Source organism: Microtus pennsylvanicus, chromosome 9, assembly GCF_037038515.1.
Source record: "Microtus pennsylvanicus isolate mMicPen1 chromosome 9, mMicPen1.hap1, whole genome shotgun sequence".
Classification (NCBI taxonomy): domain Eukaryota; kingdom Metazoa; phylum Chordata; class Mammalia; order Rodentia; family Cricetidae; genus Microtus; species Microtus pennsylvanicus.
Window position 1 is genome coordinate 98,618,605 of NC_134587.1, and position 24,558 is coordinate 98,643,162.

Genomic DNA, 24,558 nt, shown 5'->3' on the forward strand with positions numbered 1-24,558 from the left:
CTCCACAGATGGGGATGTGCGCAAATGCCGCTCTTGACTTCAGGAAGTGAAATGAATTTATTCATTTATCGAATGGCTACTGTGTGAGATAGTCTTCTAGGCTCTGGGGAGAAAACGGTGGAAGACATGGGAACACTGCCATGGAGTTGGCGTCTCAGTGGCATGGGAAGATGGGCTCTAAAGGGTCTATTTTGGGGGAAAAAATGTTGCCAAAAGTCAGCGTGTCTCTTAGCCCCACTTGTAGTTATGTGGAGAAACCGAGGTCTTTCCCTCGGCATCGCGGAAGAGGTGCGCTACCCCTGTTTCTTAAGAGTGTTGGAAGGATGGCACTGTACTCATTGTTTGGAGCCTTCTAGAATAAAAAGAGGAGCCGCATGGATGTGTTCCCTCAGACTTCTCAAGCTGCAGAAGTTCCAGTGAGTGGTATTTGGCAAGAGGCCCTGGGCTGAAGCGGTCCCCTGACAATGTGCGTAGGGATGTGAGCCAGCCTGGGACTAACTCAGCTGCAGCGCTTTGACTAGGTGATGAGCACACATTATCATAAAATTGTAGAGCGGTTGTAATTCACCACCTCGTGGCCAGAAATGATCTGCTGCGTAGGGAGGATGTCAACAAGGGGTCACCTTCTTCAGTGTCGGTAGTGCTTACGGATTTGTTTCCAAGGACTCGGAAAACGTGTCCGTTACACAATGATCCCAGAATCTCCCCGTAGAAATTAAGAGTGAGAGGGTCTGGGATACGGTCCAGGTATTTCTGTTTCTCCACTGTTTGTCCCTGCCGATTCCACGGCAGGTGGAGCCACACTTGGTGAAGCACCACGAAAGGTTAACTAGCGGGTGGAGCATACAGACCTCGACTTCCCTCCCTCTGACGGCAGGAGTGTCTTGGCCAGGATCTCTTCCTTGGAAGGGAAGGAGAGCAGGAAACTGATTGGAGGGGTTTCCACGACTGATCGTAGTGTCTTCCTTTCCTCTCGTGCATTCAAGCAAACATAATTCAGCAACTGCAGTGGACAAGGTCCAGTCTCCCTCCAGAGGGATGTCACAACCTTCCTCTTGCCCCCAAGCCTAGGAATTGTGATATTCATGGAGCTGACCAGCCCGAATGCTCCTGACCCTAGACCGCGCCAGGGACTTGTTCAAACGCCTTCTTGTTTATTCGTCTCAAATTTTACTTCCTTGGTCCCCTCAAGTATGAATCAATTTTCTCATTGCTGTGACCAAATGCTTGACGAGAAGCAATGTAAGGGAGATAAGGCTTATTCTGCCTGACAGTTTAAGAAGAGATATAGCCTAGCGTGGAAGGGGAGGTGTGGCAGTCTAAGCATGAGGCAGCTGGTCACACTGCGTCAGCAGTCAGGAAGGAGAGGAGTCAACGCTGGTGCTCAGCTTGCTTTCCCCTGTTATTCAATGCGTCACCGGAGTCCACAGGACAGCGCCACTCACCCTTTCCTCCTTAGCCACACTTTTCCAGAAAGACCACCAAAGACGTAGGTGCGTGTCCCAGGTGGCCCTATATCCCATCAAGGTGATAATTAAGAGAGCTCATCGCAAAGTACTTCCTGCCTTCTCTGAGCCCCCACCCTGGGCTGGGGTTGCAGATGTGAACCTCTGTGCCTGGCTTTTCGTATGGTTTCTGGGCAACTCAACTTGGGTCTTCGGGTTTCTGTGGCAGGCACTTTTCCAAGTGAGCCAATATTTTCTCCACCTCACTCTTGCTTTTCCACTAGGCCGCATGTGTTCATCTCCCCATCTCCCTGATCAGCACCCACATCTCTCCCTCCCAACGGTCCTCTTTTTCCTAAGTCTTATTTGTTATCCTCTTTCTTCTATCAGAGTGTTTGCTCCATAAGGGCAAGTGTTTTCCTCTGTGTTCTCTGCTATAACCCTGGGTCTTGGAACAGTGTCTGCCTACGGAAGGCTTTCAATACCATTCATTTAAGCAAGAAGATGTATTAAAGAATAAAGAAACCAATGAATGAATGGAAACTCCTTGCGTATACTCCATACTCCCTGTCTGATTCATTTTCTCAAGAGAATGTACCACCCTCAATTTTGTTCTACAGTGTATACATTTGTTCTCTTACTGTCTGCCCCCCCCAGCAAACTGTTAATGTCATATGTGGGTGTCTGTCATTTTTCCATGTTTTCCTCATCACCATGAAGAGCATCTTGCCCTTACACTTTACAAATATTTATTGAATGAGTGGAATTTGTGCTAATAGAGTTAGCACCTTTGCAAGTAAGGAAGCCTACAGCCGGTAAGATTGCCTACTTTTGCGTAGTCATTTACTCGAGCAGCATGCAGCAGGGTTCTAGTTAGAATTTAGACCTGTATGACTTGGAGCCTCTGCTCACACAGCACCCCACTTGCGCAGTGAAGAAGGTATTAGAAGTGGGTGCCAAAGCATGGGTGGGGTCTGAGAAGCACAGTTTCGTCCGCTCTCAAGTTCTTCCCCTCTTCTTGACCTAGCTGTCAGAAAGACTAGGTCATGCCTGGGAAGCCAGTTTGGAATGCCCACCTGCCTGGAACCGGGGCCATTGGCTCTGTTCAGCCTGGCATGCCAACTGCCGGCTTCCTCTTGCTTTCTCTACTGCTCCATGGGGTTTGGAAGGTTTGGGTGAGCAAGTCCTATCGCTGTTTTGCTCTCTGTTCTGCCATAGGCTGTATCTTTTGATCCAGCTTGTGTTAAGTACCCAATGAAGACTAGCTAGTTTCCTGGATGAGGGGACCAAAGATTCAGACCGAGGAACTAACTGAACAGGAATCCGGGCATGGGTGCAGATGCCTGTAATCCCAGCATGTGGCAGGCAGATTGCCATGAGTTTGAGGCCATCTTGGAAGGCAGAGTGAGATCCTGTATTTAAGTGAGTGCTGCGGGCAGGCTCGGAGGAGTAAAATAAACAGAGCTCTGTGGCCACGGTACGTGAGTTGGCAGTGTGTCTGAAAAGGTGGACATACGGAGATTGTGGAAGACAACAATATGATATTCCACAGTAAAAAATGGGAACCAAAGAGTTTATGCTGAGTAGGATCACATAAAATCCTCCCTTGACATTTCTCAGATGTCGCTAATAGGTTAGAAGAAGGTAAAAGGGCAAAATTTGCTTCAATCGTCAAACCCAAATGCTGTGAAATGTCCCAGATTGAATAGTGGCTGTGGAATTAGAACTAGCAACTACAAGAAATATTGTTAGGAGCAACTCCAGAATTTAGGGAATTACGGAATCTCAAAAGCAAATGAGACAAGAGAATTGAGACCGCTCCAGGGCTTTGAGTGAGGGTAGCTGGAAGAATCATGCATGGTAGATGGGGTGGGAATCATGGGGGTGGTGAGAGGAATCGGAAAGAGGAGATAATTGGATGGAAAGAGAAGGCGTTCGGCCCCAGGCATTTCAAGCTTGAACCGTTTACAGTACATTTTAGTGGAGATGAACTGAAGTGGAAATCCATGCCTAAGAACTACCTCCTAATAAACCCCTGCTTAGCCTCTGCAGTAGTGGTGAATTGATGCTTAGCTTCCCAGGAGTTCAGCAGTTCTGAACACTAAAATTCTTTGAGCTATGTTTGAAGAGTTGCTTCATCGAAATAAAATGGATAGTATCTTCTTCTTCTCTGGAGCAAACTTTCAAGTAGGTTGTGGTACACCTTTCCTGCTGCATTCGGAGACCCAGAGCTCTTAAATTGGGTTGGAATGCGTACTCATCCCATGGCCATTTGGTAACATGGCAGAGCAAGATTTACAATGGCAGTTTGAGAAGATTTGTCCAAAGAATGAATGAACGTTTTATTGGCAATCGTGTGGCTGAGCAGAGATCTGGGACTCAGGTGCTGCCCTAGTCATTTTCTGTGGCTGTGATCAACATAATGACCGAGAGCAACTTCGGAGAGAAAATCATTTATTTCAGCTTACAGGCTACAGTTCATCATTCAGAGAAGCCAGGATAGGAACTCAAGGTGAAAAACCTGGAGGCAAAAGTGAGGTTGGGACTTCGGATGCACATTGGTCTCTGACTTGCTCTCGGGTTATGTTCGGCTAGTCCTTCTTATACAGTGCAGGCCCAGCTGCCTAGGGATGGTACCATCACAGAGGGCTGGGTCTTCCAGCATCTGTCAGCAATTGAGACCATGTCCCATAGACATGTTCACAGGCAATCTATTCTTCAAATGAGGTTCCCTCTCTCCAGTTATGTCAAGTTGACAACCAAGATTAGCCATCACCGGTGTTATACACAAATCCACAGTTGTCATCGCCTGAAGACTCCGAAGAAGCAAGAAACCAACTGGAATTGTTGGGGCTTTTCCCAATATGCAAGGATTTTGTTCTAGCAATTATAAAAACACAGTGAGGCAAACAGTTAATTTTTTAAACTACGGACGGTGGGTGGTTGATATTGTCTTACTCTCTATGCTCCTCTGTGTGCTGGAAATACAGTTATCCCATATACTGCTTAAAAGCTTTCCAAACAAGATGTGCAAAACAGAGCAAAGATTCTGAGGCTTAGACATGTCTGGGAAGATGACCCGAGGAAGCAATGGCGCGACCCGGCCTTCAGAGTTCCTGTCCTTTGCAAGAACAAAAGGCCATGTGGGGGACCCGAGGGCATGGGACAGAGAGGGGGAGAGTAAACTCTTTTCTCAGGATGTGTATTGCATAATGTCTATAATAGTCCTGTGGAGGTCAGTCCCAGCTCAGGAAGTCTCAAGCCCCCACTGGCTTCCAGAGTTACTTGTTACTCAAACATGGCAACAGAGGAGCCTTGTCTCTGTGCAGTCCACACTGCACCTCTGAGCTCAGGCTCGGTCCTCTGAACAGGGTCATTATAGCTTTTCATATATAGTGCTCTTCTGAGCAGTCATCTTGTAACCAGGAACTGGGTTCATTGTTGTGACAAAATGCTCACTAAAGAGCGCTTATGAAAGGAAGCAGTCTTGGTCATTGTTCTACTGCTGTGAAGAGAAACCATGGCCAAGGCAACTCCGATAAAATAAAGTATCTAACTGGCTTGCTTGTGGTTTCAGGTGATCTACGAGCATAAAAACAGGATGCAAACAGGCAAGGTGCTAGAGCAGTAGCTGAGACCTTTATGTTCTGACTGGGAGGCAGAAGAGAGAGAGAGAGATAGAGATAGATAGAGAGAGAGAGAGAGAGAGAGAGAGAGAGAGAGAGAGAGAGAGGCACATCTCAGCGACTCACTTCCTCTAATGAGGCCATGCCCACTCCAGCAAGGCCACACCTCCAAATGCTTCCCAAACAGTTTCACTAACTAGGAACCAAATATTCAAAAAGATGAGCCCAGGGAGCCCATTCTCATTTAAACCATCACAGAATGTTTTATTTTGACTCCTAGTTTGAGGGTTCAGTCTATCATAGTGGGGAGGTCATGGTGGCAGAAACATGAGCAAGTTAGCCACATGTGTCCAGTCAGGAAGTGGAGAGCTTTGGATCCTGGTGTGTAACATGGAGGGGTCAGGCCTGTTTGTAGTTGTGGTTTCTGTCCTGCCCTGTTCCCCACAACTGTTTAGCCCCAAAGAAAATCACACATAGGTTTCCATAAATTATAAGCTGCCTGGTTCATTAGCTCTAGCCTCTCACTGGCTAACTCTCAGATCTTGATTAACCCATTTTTCTGATCTATGTTAGTCATGTGACTCAGTACCTTTTTCAGTGAGGCAGATCACATCCTGTTGCTTTGGTGGTCTGGGCAGGAGTGGGAGGAATCAACTTCCTCCTTCCCAGAATTCTCCTGTTCTCATTACATCATTTCTGTTTCCTGTTTGGTTTTCCCACCTATATTTCATGCCTGACCAATCAGTGTTTATTTATAACATGATTGACAGAATACAAACAATTTCAACATTCTTCTTCCTTTGTATTCAGTCAGACCCACCAGTTAGGGTGAGTCTCCCCACCTCAATTAACATCCTCTCAGACATGCCCACAGGTGTGTCACATGGGTGATTCAAGATCCTGTCAAGTTGTCAACTAGTATGTGTCTATCACACATAGCAAAGCATGCTGGGATTCTCAGGGAACCAACGTTTCCCCATAACACTTGAGACCCTGTGACCTGGGGAAGGTAGAAAATGGCTCAGATGATAAGTAAGTCCTCTAGAATATTTCTACCCTCCACTACATTTGTCTGGGTAACTGAGGGCGTCTTCTGTGGGTTCAAAGCATTCTCTGTGGCACCTGTGTCATTGGGAACTAGCACTTCCTGAAGCCAACAACAATCCCTTCTTTCTACTTGTCCTTCCTTCACAGGCCTTTGTCAAAAATGTCCAGTAAACCTGAGCCACACCAACACAGGTGTGGTGATCTGAAAGAGAGTGGCCACCAAAGGGAGTGACACACTTAGGAGATGTGACCTTGTTGGAGGAAGTATGTCACTGTGGGGATGGGCTTTGAGGTTCCTTTTGCTCAAGTTTCCCTCGGTGTGACAATCAGTTGACTTCCTGTTGCTTCCGAGTCAAGATATAAGGACTCAGCTCCAGCACCACGTCTGCCTGCATGCTGCCATGCTTCCTGCCATGATGGTAACAGACTGAACCTCCAAACTGTAGGAGTCCACCTCAATGAAATGTTTCCCTTCTAAGAGTTGCCGTGATCATGATGTCTCTTTACAGCAATAAAAACCCCACCGAAGACTCCAGGTGAGATACATGCTAATAACAATCTTCCACTGAACTGCTTTTCACACTGAAGTCCCAATTTAAAGAGAGGTCTGGGGCTGGAGAGATGGCTCAGAGGTTAAGAGCATTGTCTCCTCTTCCAAAGATCCTGAGTTCAATTCCCAGCAATCACATGGTGGCTCACAACCATCTGTAATGAGGTCTGGTGCCCTCTTCTGGCCTGCAGGCATACACACAGACAGAATATTGTATACATAATAAATAAATAAATATTAAAAAAAGAGAGGTCTGTGCCCAGGGAACACATGTGCTTCTTGGACATCTACTAGAAGACAGTCTTGGGAAAGAAGGGGACTGGGTCATTTCTTTCAATCCAGAACCTAAGGAAATGCTCTTAGCTTTCAAGGAGCAGACGCAAGCTTGCCTCTGAATTCTAAAGGTTCTATCTAGTTCACAGCTCAGGACCCCCTGAGACAGAGTCCTCCCCATGATCCCCACAAAGGGCTCCTTTGTGTTCTCCACATGTAGAGGAAGTAGATGCTTTATCTTGGGGCTTTGTGTGTCTTCTCTGATCCAGGTTTCTCTAGATCACTGTCTCCTCTGTCACAAGTCTCTGTTCTTTCTGCCAGCCCCTGATCAACTCCTTCTTCAGCCAACGTGCTGATCTGCCAGTCTCGGCACCCTTTCCCACAGCCACGTCAAGCTCCTCTTCCTGTGCCTGTCACTTCCCTCACGAACACAAGCTGCTTTGCAGCCTAGTCACATTCATGGCACCATTACCGCGACAGGTCGGACGTATGGTGCTGATCAAATTTGCTGTACCAAGTTGCCAGCACTTTCTGGAACAAATAAAAATTTAACATTCAGCTCTCGGAGCACCCTTGAAACCAGACCTCCTAAAGTCTGCTTCATTTCCACTGAAGCATCTGAGTCCCAAATTTCACTCAGGGAGATTCGTGATCAGAGATTTTAAAAGCCCATATGGCTGTGGCTTCCTGGGACCCTGAGAACATTGCCTCCTGGGGTCTTAGGCTTTGCCCGTCATCATTGTTGAATTCTCATTTCTATTGAAGAGCCTTGGAAAGTTACCAATACATATTTCTTCTGTGGCTCTTGCTCACCACTTTTTTGTGTATTTTCCTTCATGCTAAACATGGATAATGTTTAAGAACAAATATTATCTTCTTGTCTATGGCAAATAATGTGTCCATCACAGCGTACAAATGCCCTAGTGTTCCATTATCATGACTTACAATGCCAGCATAGACTCAATGCATGGGTTTATACACACATACATACATACACACACATATATACATACATATACATGTGTGTGTACATACACACACACACACATATTTGTGGGGTTTTTTTGAGACAGGGTTTCTTTGTGTAGCCTTGGCTGCCCTAGGACTAACTCTGTACACCAGGTTGGCCTTGAACTCAGAGATCCCCTTGCCTCTGCCTTCCAAGTGCTGGGATTAAAGGTGTGCACCACCACTGCCCAACACAGATTTATATCGATTGTCAATAAAGCAGACTCAGTTTCTGTAGGGTGTTGTTGCTTATTTGGGAGGTCAGGGCATAGGAACAGAGCCTGGCTGTGCAGTTAGCAGCACAGGAAATGACTTCCTCATGAATATTATTAGTTTTGCCGCAAGGAAGAGGATGGCCGTGCCTCCTGATACACACTGTAAATGTACTAGATCTTACAGAGTGTGGGAAAAATCCACAGGATGTGTTCTGTTTTCTACCCCAAAATATTTGAAGACTTGGGATTTCAGATTTAAAACTGTGGGATACTGTCACCACTCTGTCCTCAATGAGGTCACCAAAAGTCACGAATACAAATGCTAAAGTTCGAAACAAAAGCCAGGAGGTTTGGGAGTAATGACTCTGCTTACCTTCTCATCCACTTCTTGTCCCAATAACACATAGTATTATAATAATGGTATTCTAAGGACAAAATGAGGATGGGACATAATTAATGTTAGGACCCAGCAACACAAAGAAAGGAAGAAACCACAGGTGACAGACACCAGGGTCATTACATGCAGCTATCTCTTGCTTTCAAAGCCCTGGCCTTGTTTGGTTAGGTGTTTCTCAGACTTTGTCTGGCGTGTTAAAAATCCTACCTAACATCTTCAAGTGTCACAGGACTTGCGAATGGCACGATCTGTTTGGTATCTAATAAAACCCAGAGGCTTTCTAAATGAAATCAACACCCCTTTGCTGGGTTTTTATCTTGCGTGGTGGGGCACAGAAAGTCCCAGCCCTTCCAACACAAGCTTCTGCCAGCATCAGCTAATACAAGGGGAACGTGTGGGCCCAGCCACAGAGTGCTGCTCAGAGGCTGCTTGCTAAGCCACACTCATGGACGCCTCATCAGCATTCTAAACTCCCTCCCTGGGCTCCTAGCTCTAAAGTTATATGACTCTAGTTACTTTGGCAGCAATTCAAAGGGAAGAGAGAATAGGGAGGAAAGGGGGTGGGAGGTAATCATGCATCATTCCTAAAATCCAGGTGGCATTAAAGGGAATGACACTTGAAACAGTCACAACAAACGGAAGGTCAGTGGTGGGACTAGCTGTGTATTGTAGCCACTCAGCTCACTGCTCCACAGTGACTTCTCATGCATCCTAATGGCCTTGATATTAATTAGCAATGAACTCATTAAGGAACAGATCCCCGATCTGTGCATCCTTATCTGCTCCCTTCTGGATAGAAGGGAGAAAAAGTACATTCACATTAGCTCTGTGTGTTTTTTTAACCTCTTTAATGGTCCCTTGGATAGTCATAAAGCCATTGACTGTTTCTTAAGACAGTCATTGTTGAGTCAAGATCTCCCAGGGCCCAAGTCCTTTCCTGGTAGCAACCGTGAAACACATTAACCTTCCCAGGCAATGTAAAATACACCCTAAAGAGTAACAACTGTAATTCCTCCAGGAAATGCCACCATGGCGGCCTCTCAGTGGGTGTGCTCTCCTCCAAGCTCTAGCACTGAATCCAGGAGTGTCACTGTGTTTATATGTGTCAGAGTGCACCCTTTATTCATGGACCAATCACAAAGCACCAAGTCTGACCAGTCATTCAAAGAAGGGAAAAAAAAAAACACAGAAGAAACACAGAGCGACGTTAGCATCCAGGGAGCAGTCACCTGACCTGAGTTTCTTAATACCGTCATGGTGAGGTGAAGTTAAGGGACTGCGGACAATGTGCTGTGAGACCTGATCTCTGATTGCAGAAATGTTCCTGTGTGGAGTTATCGCCAGTCATTCCGATGCAGCAAATGGCGTCCAGGGAGGGTCCCAGGCCCTGTTACCGCTCACCCTGCATCACAGTATAAATGTGTAACAGCCTTGTGCACCTCAATCATCGGCTCTAAACCTAAAGCAGCTTGAAAGGTGGAGTCAAAGGCAGTCTGGGGAACGTTCTTTCAAATGTTACAGTTTGCAGTAAAAAGAACTTGATGAAATTATTCCAAAGCCAGAAACAGCCCTAGAATTTTGAATGATATCACCAAGCCAAACTTTACAACTTTATATAAGCACATTTCAGCCAACCCTGGAGTTACAAAATTTTCTTCTTCATAAATACGACCAAACAAAGTGGATGAGAGAGTCTAAGAGCTATACGGCATGTAATTAATTCATAAAACAATCTGTTTTATGATGTTGTGTTGTACTTTTATAATATATAATTTGCTTGGATTTCTTTACTCAGTATGTCATAACTAAGTTTATACACAATTCTGCATTCTTCTAGGTAAAGGCCCCCATCCCTATGGCCTGTGGAAATTTCAGATTTCCAGAACCTGGGTCCACCTGTACCTCCTCAGTTTACGGAAAGTTCTGGGAAGGCTGTTGAAAGCAAAGTGCTCTCCATGTTTGCTAAATTAAGTACAATTCACTTTCCCTCATTCAAAATAAGACCCTCTTGGGGCTGGGGAGATGGTTCAGTCATTAAAACACCTCCGACACAAGTATGAAAACCAAGAGCAAACCCGCTGAATGTGGCAGCCTCCCTGAATGTCTAGCCTATGAAGGCAGAGACAGGGCATCCCCAAGCCAACTAGCCAGAAAGGCCAATCATGTCAGTGGGGTTTGATTGAGAGGCCCCAACTCAATGAAGGCGGAAGAGTGACCATGATTCCAGCATCAGTGTCTGTGTACACTTCTACACATGTGTTCACACACATGCAAACATGCGACACAACCATGCACAAAGTACGTCCACATGACAACTAGAAACAGGAGAAAATCCTGTCTCTAGATTGCAGTCATTTTGTGATGTGACCACACCCCCTGCCTCTGCTTTTATCAAGCTCACATGATTTGGGGGCCCCCTAGGGCAGCATCCTCCTGAATAATTTTTCTACTGTCACCAGAATCCAAAACGGTGTGAAATGTCTACAAACCCCTACAAAAACCTAAACTGGCAAGGCCCTGTGTCTAGGGGAGGAACAGAAGGTAGCTGCTAGGAATGACGGGACCGTTCTCTGGTGAGCTCACAGTGGAAACACCTTTGTTGAAGGCTCCAGAGGGAGAGCAGATTTCAAAGTCATTATGGGTAATGACCTTGCACCAGACTGAGTCATCATTTCCACCAGAGGTATCTATAAAAACACCACAGCAGAGCTGGGCGGTGGTGGCGCACGCTTTTAATCCCAGCACTCAGGAGGCAGAGGCAGGTGGATCTCTGTGAATTCAAGGCCAGCCTGGTTGCAAAGTGAGTTCCAGGACAGGCTCTAAAGCTACGTGGAGAAACTCTGTCTCAAAAAACCAAAACCCAAACCAAACCAAATCAAACCAAACAAACCAAACAAAACAAACAAACAAACAAAAATCACAGTAGAGATCACATGAGACAAGACCAAGACAGATTTGGAGAGCAGAAAGGCCCTTACCCCTGAGATATGAAGCCTTTGTGCCAGACTACAGAACAAAGCATGACCTCTGTGTTCAAAGACCTACCAGCTGGCACACGTGAAAAGAGGGCTCACTCGGCCTGAGTTTTCATACGAGTTTGGGGAAGGCTGTGTAGCCTTTGTGAGACTTTCTTCATGGGTGGTTTGACAATCGTGGAATATGTACAAGCATAGCAAGTACATTTGACCTCCAACCAGAGATGTCTGCTTTTTCTTACTTAAGCCACACCAGTACTAGGACCAACGAGATTGATGTCATCTTGACTTGGAGTCAAATATTTTGATCTTCCTTTGATTGGAGTAGAGGCATAAAAATTATAAAAAATTAAAATAATGTTCAAGTTTTAATCAGACTCTCTTTTTTTTCTCAAAGTCACCAAATCTGCCTCCAGTGGCCCCATGACTGTCCACTCCTCAAGGAAAAGGCTAGAACAAAGCTGTCAGTGGAGGCTCCAAACTGAGGGGCAATCTAGAATTATCTGAAGTCAGAGTGCCTTGAAAGAGTTATGTGAGAGAGAGAGGGGCTTTTGTTTTCAATTCCAAAGGGCTTCATCTTAAGATGTTAGTAAAATCCTGGGTGGACCAGAGCCCTGAGTGTATAGACATTAATGTCTAAGGGACGCAGGTCATGATATAAGATCATTTCTCCTTCACAAAGGAAAACAATAAAAACCGCTTTCCTGACTAGAGGTAGAGGGGGCTGAGTACCAAAGACGAGGAAGACCAGAGGAAGAAAGAAGGAGCTATGGAGATGTATGTATATGCATACACACAGAGACACAAATATACACACCCATACACATACATATATACACATTCATACAGACAAATATACACACACAAACACATACACACATACATACATACACACATACACAATACATACAGACACATACACACACACGCACACATAAACACATACATACATACACACAGACACATATACACACACAAATACACACACATACACACATATGCACACATACACACATACATACAGACACACATACACACATACACACACATGCTGCTATTACATATTACACAGCATATATTGTATTACGCTGCTATTACATATTTCATAGTATATATGTATACATAATATACAATGAGCATGTATCTACAGGGGAACTAAGGACCTACCTCCAGAGCTGAAATCCTGATGACAAGGTAGAAGGAAGGGAGTAGAGCAGAAAGGGGGCAGAAAGGACTTTGGACTCGTTTCCTTCTAAACCCTCTCATGCTCTCTTGTAGAACATGGAGGAGTGGAAGGGCATCCTGGGGACTGGCTGGGAAGGGCCCTGAACAATCATAGTCACTTGTGTTTCTGTTGCCTTTTTCTCCTGTATGGAAAACTCGGGGGAAAAAAAGCACTGCGAACCTTTGAGAGGCGTGGGAAGCACCAAGGACAAAAGCCACAACAAGGCGGGGCTGGAACAACAGGGAGCTGCCACCCATCTGCCAAGAGCGAAGATGATGTAGAGAGAGATGACAGCAACAGGGACAAAGACGAGCATCCACGGCCAAGGTGAGCGGGAGAACAAGAAATGAGGGGTTTAGATCCAGCGCTCACCCAGAGGAGAGGGTAGCCCGGGCTCATGCAGAGAGAATAGGGGGAAGGGACCTGAGCAAGTTAAAATCCCCATCTGACCTAGGAATTCCAAGAGGCTTTTAAGTCAGAAGGCATCAGCTATCCTAAGGTGTCAAGCTTGAGTTCTTCCCCGTTCCATCTCACCGAGAACCCAGAAGCAGGTAGCATTGTGGTAAGCATCATCTAGAAATGTCATCAGCAATGGTTAAGAGCACCTCACAGACAGACACTCCTCACCCCTGTCCCCTACACACACACACACACACACCAGACTGGGCCCAGCCCTGCAGGTGTTTCTCTTTGTTTGGCCTCTGAATTATTTATTTCCAGGTGTGTGGGTAAGAGGCTCAGACAGGGCTCTCCAAGTGCCCTGGAGAAAAATGCCCTTCTCTCTCTCTGCAGTAATTTCACTGGTTCCTCTTTCCCCTCTCTAGGAGGAAACCACAGCCCACAGGCCTGTGGTTCGAGACTCAGGAGGAACTGAAATAAAATCCTCACAAGCCCTGTAGGTAAAATAGGAATGTTCTTCAAGTTCTCTTATGCATTGGGTGTAGCCCAAGTATTCGATACGGAATGAATGAGAGGTTATGGGTTGTCTGGTTGGATTGCCCTGAAGGAATAGCTTGTTGGCTTATGTGGGCACCCAGAAAACTCTCTGCTCCCTGGGAGAGCAGCCATAGTCCTGCTCCGAATCCTTTCTTAAAAGGGGATTAAATTACTAGCAATTTATTTCTTGGTTATTGTGGCCCATGCTCACGGAGTCCAAAGCAAACAAGCCCAGGAAGACACCCTGGTGGCTGCTTCCAAGGCTTCCCACTGTCACACGCTCTCCCTGCCTTTGAACTTTCTGTGTGTGTTCCTATTGAGTCTTTATCAGCCTCAACCCAGGCAAGAAACATTTCAATGCTTTTCACAGTTTAGACGTTTTAAGTGATAACTGCTCTCAGGAGGCTGAGGCAAGAGGATGAGACGTTTACGGCTAGCCTGGGCTACATATGGAGACACTGTCTTAACGGATAAAAAAGGTTGAAGAATGTTTCCAGAGCTATCTTTCTTACCTTGAAATACCTTATATTTGTATGAAAAACATAGAATCTCAAAGCCGAAAGTTCGCTTCTTCATGCACAGCTTGGCGTCCCTTCACCAGCACCTTGGATACTGACCTTCTAATTTCACCTTTGGCCTGTTTCCGCAATACCTGGCTCTTTGTCCACATGGGCGGAGCCATCTTCAGACTGCTTGGATGAAAGTTTTCAAAAAAAAAAAAAAGAAAGTTTTCAATTGAGGATGTAATTTGCTTGTGCCGGCCTATCTTTCATGGGAAAGACTATCAGTAATTAGAAACCCCTATCTTGGTCGCTGCTGCTCTTGACCCTGGGGTCAAAGCGGGGGCCCTGTGTACAAAGACATACGCAGTCTCTGCCACTGAAACACGCTTTTGATTCTCTGCTTGTGGAACGAAGTCCTGTTGTCCATGCTGGCCTTGAATCTCTAGACTCAAGAGATCCTCCTGGTCGGCCTCCCAAGTCAGTGAGACCACAGGTACCTCCACTGCCTCCCTCCCTTCAAGACTATGCTCCAGCAGAGATCCTCCAGTTCCTTCATTCCTCCTGTCCGGGCTGAGCAGCCATCCTGATGATCCCTGGACAGATCCTAGCCTGCTAGGACGCCTTCTAGGTTGCAGTGCTGTGAAATTGGCACAGGGTTCAACTGTGCTCTCTCGAATGCAGATCAAGGCAGAAGGCTTTGTTCTAAACACTACATATGTGGTAAGCAGCCTAGGATTTAATTAGCCTTCTTGGCAACCACATTAAACTACGCCTTGTTTCTTAGCAGCAACTACATGGCCGAGGAGATGGATTTTATAACCCCAGAGCCTGCCGTTTCCCACTGATGTTTTGTTTTGTTTCTGGGTTGTTGTTTTGTCCTAGGCTGTAGAGGGTCCCCAGTGCTCTATGCATGCTAAGAAAGAACGCTACACGTCTTCCTGCTCTCCCCCAACCAGGGCTCATTGGTTCAGCATTTTAAAGATTTTTGGGGATTTTTGATTTTGTTCTCGAATGTTTGTCATTACCCTTTAGCTCTGTGTCACCTGAAGATACAATAAGCCTAAGTGTGGGTCTTTAGTCAAGCTAATGATTTTTTTAAAAAATCATATTTGTGTAGCATGAAAACACAAAGTCATATCGTGTGAATGCAAACCTGGTATTTAAAAAGACCGATTAGTAAACAGTGTTTGGCTGCAAGTCTTCAAATAGCTATCAACCAGCTCAACACCCCGCTGTTCTTGTGGCCCCACAGGTACTGAACACCCTTTCTACTTGGGAGAATTAGCAGCCTTAGGAGCCTTTTAGAAAACAGAGTAACGGTAGCAAGCCACATATCCAAGAACACTTGGGCAGCAAAAATTGCCCTTGGTTGAGGAAAACAAAAGAGAAGGCAAAGCTGGTTGGGTATGGAAGCAGGGTTGGATCTGGGAAGAGTCAGTGGAGAGAGGGTGCACATGACCAAAATGCGTACAAAATTCTTAAAGAACTAATGCTTTTTTAAAACAAAACAGAAAATGTCTTACCAATATAGAGAAAAATGTCAGCCAGGCTCTCCCAGCGCCCCTGAAGCTAACATTTAGCTGTGTCTTCTGGGGTCAGCCAAAAAGAGGCTACATGAGCTCCGAGTCAGGAGGAAGAGATGCACACACAACTGGAGACTTAACAGAGTCCGCTTTGGTGGTGTGGTGACGGCTGGGTGCCAATTGGAGGCTATCAGCATCAGTGGCGTCAGCTGGGCACACTGTGATGCTGTTTGGGTGGGGTTCCAATTCGTGATAAGCCTGGCTGCCTTCCCCATTTGGAGGGTATGTAAAATCCCCTACTCTTTAACTCGAGATCGCTTCTGTTACTCTTGACGTAAATGCAAGTGACAGTTCCCTGCTCCACCTCATCCCCAATGCGCTGGCGTGGCCGTATCAGATTCCCTCCAGAGATGTAAACACACCGTGCAGATCCACTCCACTAGTTTCTCAGCGGGATAATTATGTCAGCAAAGATGAAATCGCTGGCCTCTCCTCTTTTCTTTGGCATTTTTTTTCAAGGCAGGGTTTTACTCTGTGGATGGACTGGTCTCAGACTTGTAATCCTCCTGCCTCTGTCCCCCACATAGCTTGGCTTACCGGTATATACCACTTCACCCAGCATTTATAGCGTTCTCTTTGGGAAACTCGCTAAGGACTACCAACATCATGCTCACTAGCCCATGTTCCCTAGACTCTGCTCCTTTTTCTTTTTGAAACACAAAATAAAGAAGCTACGATGCATTTCAGTTAATAAGAGTGCTTGCCTGGAATACAAGAAGTTCTGGGTCTGATGGCTGTCACTACGGGAAACCTATGATGACATACAATTGTAATCCCAGCACTTGGCTAGTAGAAGTAGGAGCATCATGAGTTCAAGGTCATCCTCAACTATGTGGTGCCATTTGAGGTCACCATGTCTCAAAAAAAATTAGAATGACCTTCCTCCTATTTATTGTGGCTCAGACATTATCCCAATGATTCCCCACACATAGGCTATTAATCATATCTGCAAATTCCCTCAACATCCTGGAATTTCTTTCTAGGGAGATATTCCCATATAATCATCCTATATGTTTGATTTGTACTTTCTGGTCTGAAGGATGTTTTTCTCTGAGAAAGCAGAAGTAACACTGTGTGCCTGGGAAGAGGGAGGTATCCATAAACAACCTGTTCTAAAATGTCAGTGTTTACACCCAGCTCCTACAAAAGAGCTCAGCTCCCAGCCAGAATTTCCCGCAGGAGAAGACAGAGACTGAAACTGTATGTAAGCCCAAACTAGATGCCTTCCCTTCTAAGAGTCGCTGTGGTCATTTGTCTCTTCATAGCAATAGAACACTGACTAAGACTCTCCGCCCTTAGGGCAGAAGACCTCTGAGAAGCTGGTGTCCATTCAAATGTATTACAAACAAAACCCAACAAACTTCTAAACCTCCAGCCTCTACCTCCCAAGTGCTAGGATTATAGGCATGTGCCGCTATGCTGAGTCTATATGATGGAACCCAGGGCTATATGCACGCAGGGTAAGCACTCTGCCAAGCGAGCTGCATCCTTGCCCCAAGTATTTTTAATATGAGTAATTACAAACGAGAAAGAGCGGGCGTCCCCAAACACTCCCTCAGCATTGCTTTTTAAAAATATACATACATATTTTTAAGTTTATTTCTTATGTGTATGAAAGCTTTGCCTGCATGTACTACACATGTCTTTGTGCCCATGGAGTTATGGATAACTGTAAGCTATATAGTTCTGGGAACTGAACCTGGGTCCTCTTCAAGAGCCATCTTGCTAGCCCCACCAGTACTTTTTGACATATGGCCAAGTGGGAGCTTCCTTCAGGAAAGTCATGGGAGAGAAAGGCTGTTGATTTTATGGTGACCAATGGCAGCCAGGAAGTAGAAGGGACAGGAAGAAAACAAAGACAAAATATATCCTTTTAAGGCATATTCTCAGTGACCGACTTCCACCAACTCAGCCCCCACCTCCTAACAACTGGATCAATTTGAACCAGTCAGTAGATAATTCGTTCATTGATAAGGTCAGTACCCTCATGACCTGGTCACCTCTAGTCAGTAACAGTAGCTTGGAGCCAAGCCCTCAACACAGGAGCTTTTAGCAGGGGCATTTGGTACCCACAGTGCTAGCTAACAAAGGTTGCTTCCTCGAATTCTTTGTTTGCCCCTTTCCTTGTCAGGATTGTGAGTAATCAATTAACCCAGGGCAGAAGAAATAGATCAAAAATAAGTTGCTGATGGGAGCTTTTGAATATCACCAGATAATCCACCCCCAAGTCTCCTAACCCAGAAAAAAGGCGGACCCATGATGGAAATTATGGTCTTCAAACATGTGTGCAAATTTCATGGCCTTGACTTGCTAACTTTGGGGATCAACAAAAGGTTTCTAACCCCAAGAACAGGACATCTCTGTTTCCTGCAAGGAGAAACAAATAGGTCCAGTGTTGTAATAAGGGAGCGGCGGCGGGGCTGCGTCCCCAAACACCCCAGCCGCCTGCCCTGCCCGCTAGCTTATGCCCCAAATAATTACACGGACACTGTATTCTTTTAAACACTGCTCTGGCCCATTTCTAATCATCTGTGTAGCGCCCCTAGGTGCGCTTACCGGGAAGATTCTAGCCTAAGTCCATCCTGGGTCGGAGCTTCATAGCGTGCGTCTTCCCTGGAGCAGGTAGCATGGCGTCTCTCTGAATCGTCTGCTCAGGAGAGGAGAGCTGTGGAGTCTGACCTCACTTCCTCTTCCTCCCGGCATTCTGTTCTGTTTACTCCACCCACCTAAGGGTGGGCCTATCCAATGGGCCTAGCAGTTTCTTTATTGCTTAGCTAATGAAATCAACAGATTGATATATGACACTCCCACATCAGTCCAGTAGTTTTTCCATTTTCTCAGGGGAAAAAAGTGAGCAAACACACATACAACCACATTTTCAAATGTTACCCCATGTTCTTGATCTTGGGAAATCATCATCAGAGTTAACAGATACCACCACTAGCCTCCCCCCACCCATAGTCAGCAATGTGTGCTCTCCCCTCTCACACACCAGCCCCACAGAATCAACAGCATACCCTCCCTCCCTCCCTCCCTCCCTCCCTCCCTCCCTCCCTCCCTCCCTCCCTCCCTCTCTGTGGCCAGATGCTCAGAAGGAGAGATGTAATGTAGGAAGCAGAGAAAATTATTTATTAGAGATGGAAAAAAAATCACATAGATAGAGGGACTGGCCAAGATTCCAACCCAAATAGAAAATGGGGTGTTTATAAGTGTTCGCAGCATCAAGTGTCTGCTCGCACGGGATGCAAGTTCTCTGTACACAGCCTAGAAGAGTGCCATAGAGCAGGGTGAAAATCGCCTGTTTTCAGAAATGTATTTCACATCCACAGGAAAAAAAAATCAATGTAAGGAAAAATCATTGTCAAATTTATACATCAAACACCGAGCTGTGTTCTGTGTGTGGGGGGGGGGGTGGATTTAATATGATTTTAAAGACATCCTTTTAAGATGTCAACCCCTTGTGACCTGCAAGCAGGATTTACACATCATTGCACAACCCCATTCTGGGAAGAACACAGAAATTGCATTTCAATGTTGATTGGGCCTACAAGATCCTTGCATTCTTTTCCTGGAGAGAAATAGCAGTGCTTTATTTATGTTTTTTTTTTATTTAAACAGAAGAAATTAAAAATAAGAGGGTCAGGGTTGCTGCCAAGAACTGCTTGGCTTGCTTCTGTGAGATGTTGCATGAAATCTCTCAGGAATGGGGCATCCCATTGAGGGATTCGGAGAAGAGAGCAGGAAGTGGGAAGTCCTTTTTCTTTCTTCTCTCTGCTGCAGGGTTTCCCACTGAAGCCTTCTGGTGTGTAGCTAGTTCATCTTGATCCTCTCTTCTTGCCCTGGCTCCCAGAGAAGACACTCTGATGGTCTTGATCTTCATATTGTTGAATCTCTGAAACAATTCCAAACTGTAACCACTGTCCACCTACCATGCACACACACACACACACACGCACACACACGCACACACACGCACACACACACACACACACACACACACCACACACACGTGTGTATGTTTCTGCAGAGCCACGAAGGGGCATCAAATCCCCTGAAACTGGAGCTGCAGGCAGTTGCGGGTTGCCCATGTGGACTCTGAGACCTGAACTTGAATCATCTGGAAGAACAGCGAGCACTCTTAACCGCTGAGCCCCTTTACTCTTTACTGAGATAGGGTCTAATGTCGCCAAAGCTGTCCTCACACGCAATATGTAGCTGAGGATGACCTAAGCTTCCGATCCTCCTGCCTCCACCTCCTAAGTGCTGGCATGCCAAGCATGTACCACCGCTCCCTGTTTATGTGTTGTGGGAGACTGCATCCGGGGCCTCGTGCGTGTGAGACAAGCTCTCTACCCACTGAGCGGCCCACCATCCTCAACACAGCCTTTCATTGTAAACTTCGGAGTTCAGATTCACCCAATTGGTATTTAGCACTCACCCCACATGAATTCAAATTTCATTTGCTTGGCTTTATACAAGACATTTAGTTTTAGCCCATGGCATCACTTCAACCACAGTATTTCCAAAACAAAACCCACGCTGGACGCACATTTCTTATACAACCTGTGCGATGACTGTTTCAAAGGCCCCATTATGGCCACAGTCTTTTGAAAAGACATTGAGTATTACACTGATTTATGTTTTGTTTTGGTTTGGTTTGGTAGACATGATCTCACTGCATTGCCCAGGCTGTCACTGAACTCATGCTATTCCCTCCTCAGCCTTGGAAATATTGGGGTTACAAGTGTGGACCCGAATACTCAATTTGTGTTTAATCTCCTCTTGGCTCAGCCACCACTCAGCACCCTACTGGGGCTCATTCCTAAACATGCCTCTTCTACCTTTATCCGCCAGTTCATCCCGTCTTCTCTGCATTTCCTTGACCCTCGGCCTCAGTAGGTGGTCTCTATCAGTCTCTGCTTCCACAGGCTAGGCCTCCACTGTGTTCTCTATATGACATCTGCCACAGCATCAAGACGAAACTTTCGCTTGGCAGCAGGCATGACACGCATGGTGCTGAGAAGTAGCTGAGATTTCTATACCCTAATCTGAGGGAAAAGAGAAGAGCATGGTGCTGGGCCTGGCGTGGGCTTCTCAAAGCCCACCACCTTCAGTGACCCACTTCCTCCAATAAGACCTCCTGGTCCTTTTAATTCTTTAATAAGAGTTCCATACTCTGGTGACTTGAAGTTATGGGAATAGCACACTGTTTCTAACATACTGCTTTGAGTTTGTATAGCCTCTCTAGCATATTATAATCTGGAGGGCAGGGACAGTGTCATCTGTTTTGGTTATCCTTTCTTGAGGGCCTATTGATTTTCCCCAATCCATATCTATTTTTACTCTTCTGTCTTTATATTGTAATAAACCATCTACAACCATTTGTGAAATTAAGAAGTATTTCTGAGCAAGGAGGATGGTTTAACAATGATGACTCAGTTTGAACTTGGGGGCTCATGTAGTGGAAGGAGAGAGTCAAATCCAACAAATTTGTTGGGGTACAAACTTGATGGGGTTTGCACATTCCAGAGTAGGGATGTGAGGATTCAAAATATTAGGCAGAAGGAACAGAGATAGAAAAGAAAAAGAATAAAGACACAGAATAGAACCAGGAGGCCAATCCAGTGAATACTGAATTCACCTACATTTATTTTCCATATGGTTATATACTCCAATCCAAAAGGGGGGGGGAGCAAAAGACTGCTTTACCATGATACAAAGAACAGAGCAAATACCTTCTCCAATAACTGAAACATTAAGCAACTACATCCTGAGTTAAGGATTCTATTGTTTGGGCAGGACATGAAGAGATCACTCTTTAGACCAAGAGTCCTATAGGCAGCCACTCCCTGGGTCAAACCTCCTGTCATATCCTTGAAGAAGCAGGAATAGGCTTGAATTCTTTGATGTTTGGTCAAGGTGGAATGGACCCACTTCTGTGCGCCCCCACACAAGTTGTCCTCTCTCTCTCTCTCTCTCTCTCTCTCTCTCTCTCTCTCTCTCTTTGCACTCTTGCTTTCTCACTCAATCTAGCTCTCTTGCTCTCTCAGATACATGCACATGTGTGTGCACACACAGACACACACACTATCACACTCATATGAATGCACATATATACACATACTATCCATAAATGTCACAAAAATATTTCAAGTATTTCTCCTGTGTCTTTCACAGCATCTTACTGTTCGCCAAACAAATAGTGCCACCAGAGAACCCAGTCAACATGTGTGAAATATAGTAACGCACATGAGAATTTATATCAGGCAAATAAAACATATCTTTAAGCTCTGTAGAAACCTGGATGCAGCTGGGCCTGGTTGCACACGCTTTTAATCTCAGCACTTGGGAGACAGAGGCGGCCAGGTCTTGGTGAGTTTGAGGCTGGCTTGGAACTGGGCCCAGACTGGAAGGACTTAGGTATCATCTCAGTATTGGCTGTGGGAGAGAGCTGAGACAGGAGAATCAAGAGTTCAAAGCAAGTCAGGAACAAGGTAAGACCTTGTCTCAAAAAGAACCCCAAGCAACGAATCCACCCACCCACCCACCATCACCATCTTTTTGCACGAGGAACTTAAGGAGAACAGCTGGGAGTGTCCCATTCTGAATATGGACTCTTATTTATGCATGATTCCACGGCACATCAAGCTCCATCGCCGAAAATGACTACCAAGGAGAGCGCGGGGCTGGGGCGTGGGGTGAGGCGGGCTGCACAGAGAGACGGATAGAGAGGGTGACTTAAGGAGTAGTAATAAGGGAAGAAGGAATGCAGAATACCAAATATTTTAGGGAGAAAAGAAAAACCTCCATTGTCTGTTGTATGTGACAGGGCAAGACCAAAGGCTCTGGGTATGAATCCAAGGCTGTGGGTCCGCTGTCTTTAGATCTAAGTCGCTGGTTGAACTCAGCAGGTAGAAGAGACTCCAGTAGAGCCCCACTCCTCCCACCATCCCCTGTCACTCACTCCCGTTTCATTTTTGGGCCCCAATGATACTATGCCAATCCCACAATCTGTTTCAGGCAAAGAAATCACAGGAAAGAATCACTTCAGCTTAAAGGGTAGGAACTCAATTCTGACTTTGATTTCTGCAAACCATCACCACATCACAGGAGTCCACAATTGCTACCCCGGCAGAAGAAGCCGCGGTGTGGCTATCTATGGAGACTGACTGCCCTCCTGCTTGCGTTGGCTGAGCAGGAAGGGGAGGCAGCCTACTGGACAAGCCCGGGCCGACAGTGGAGCTCTGCTTTCTCCTTGTACTGAGGAATGAAAAACTCTGCTTTTTTTTCTCAGGCTTGAGTCCTTTGCAGGTTGCTATTTTTCATGGGCTTGGCTGCTTGAACCCCCTGGGGGCCAGTTTAATAAATGAGGTGCTTTCATACACTAGGTTCCTAAATTCCTTTCTTTATCCATCTCTCTCTGCTGTAAGAGAGGGTTTCCACAGCCGAGATGGCCTTTTGTGACACAGGGCCTCCAAAGTCAGCAGTTGCTCTTGCATAAAAGACCAGAAACCTCAGTGGCACTATTAGTGCTTATTCAAAACCATAAAAAGAGTTTTTACTCATAGGGTCCCTGCTACCACACCAATCCCAAGTGAGAAATTAGAGTCACTTTTTTTGCTCTTGATTTGTGTGTGTGTGTGTGTGTGCATGTGTGTATGTGCTGGGGACTGAATGGAGGGCCAGGTGCGTGCTAAGTCCATGCTGTGCCACAGAGCCACGGTGGAGCTCAGACAATCCTTAACTGGAGTTTTTGCAAGACCTTGGTAGGAAAAGAAAACTAAAGAGGAATTACAAGTGAAACCACGGGGGATGGTTGAATTAGCTTGTATTAAAGAGTGAGCTGGCGGCAAGATATCAGTCTTTACAGTGTTTCTGCCATCAGGGAGTTGGTCGAATGTACGTGTGTGATATAATTTATAAGGAAATTGGTTTTACTTAAAAGGACATTCTGGCTTCATGATGTAGCAACCTTGAGTTCTTGAGACAAGGAGTGTGTGTGGGGAGAGAGAGAGAGAGAGAGAGAGAGAGAGAGAGAGAGAGAGAGAGAGAGAGAGAGAGAGAGAGAGAGAGAGAGGTAATTCCATTAAACTTTCAATTCCCACTGGTAGGAGAATTGAACTAGATGGGACTGGAAGATAAGGCACAGGCAGCCGGCCTTCACTCCCCTGACCTTGTTCCAGGGGTCGGGGACTAAGAAGCTGAGGCTCTGTGCCAGAGATGTCAGCCCCTGTTTAATCAGAGGGCTGCAGTGCCATTGTTCCCCTCTGTGAGCCCCAGTCTCAATTTGTTGATAAAATATCCGTGCTGTTCACAGTGGGCAGATCATGTGATCATCACCCTGGCAGCCTGGGGGCAGGGGTCACATGCTCATTCTGTGGCTCTTCAGTGGACGAAAGGTCAGAGCAGACGTGAAACTCGGGACAGGCTGGAGGAGATATGACTGACATATGGAGAACTTGACGTGTGTGTTCTCTGGGACAACCATTCAGACACACCCAAGGCTTTAGTAGTAGAACTACCTATTTATTCCTCTGCCCCAAATGTTTAAAATCACAATTAATTTACTAATGTGTGGGTAGGGGAATGTACCACTGCACATGTGTGGGGGTCAGAGGATAATGTACAGGAATGTGTTCTCTGCTTCCACCGCGGGGGGCCCGGGCACTGAACTCAGGTCATAAGGTTTGGTAGCAAGTGTCTCCGCCTGGCTGAGCCATAGTGCCAGCCCTCCCCACTTTGCTCCCTGAATGGTGTTTCTTTGCTTGCTTGTGG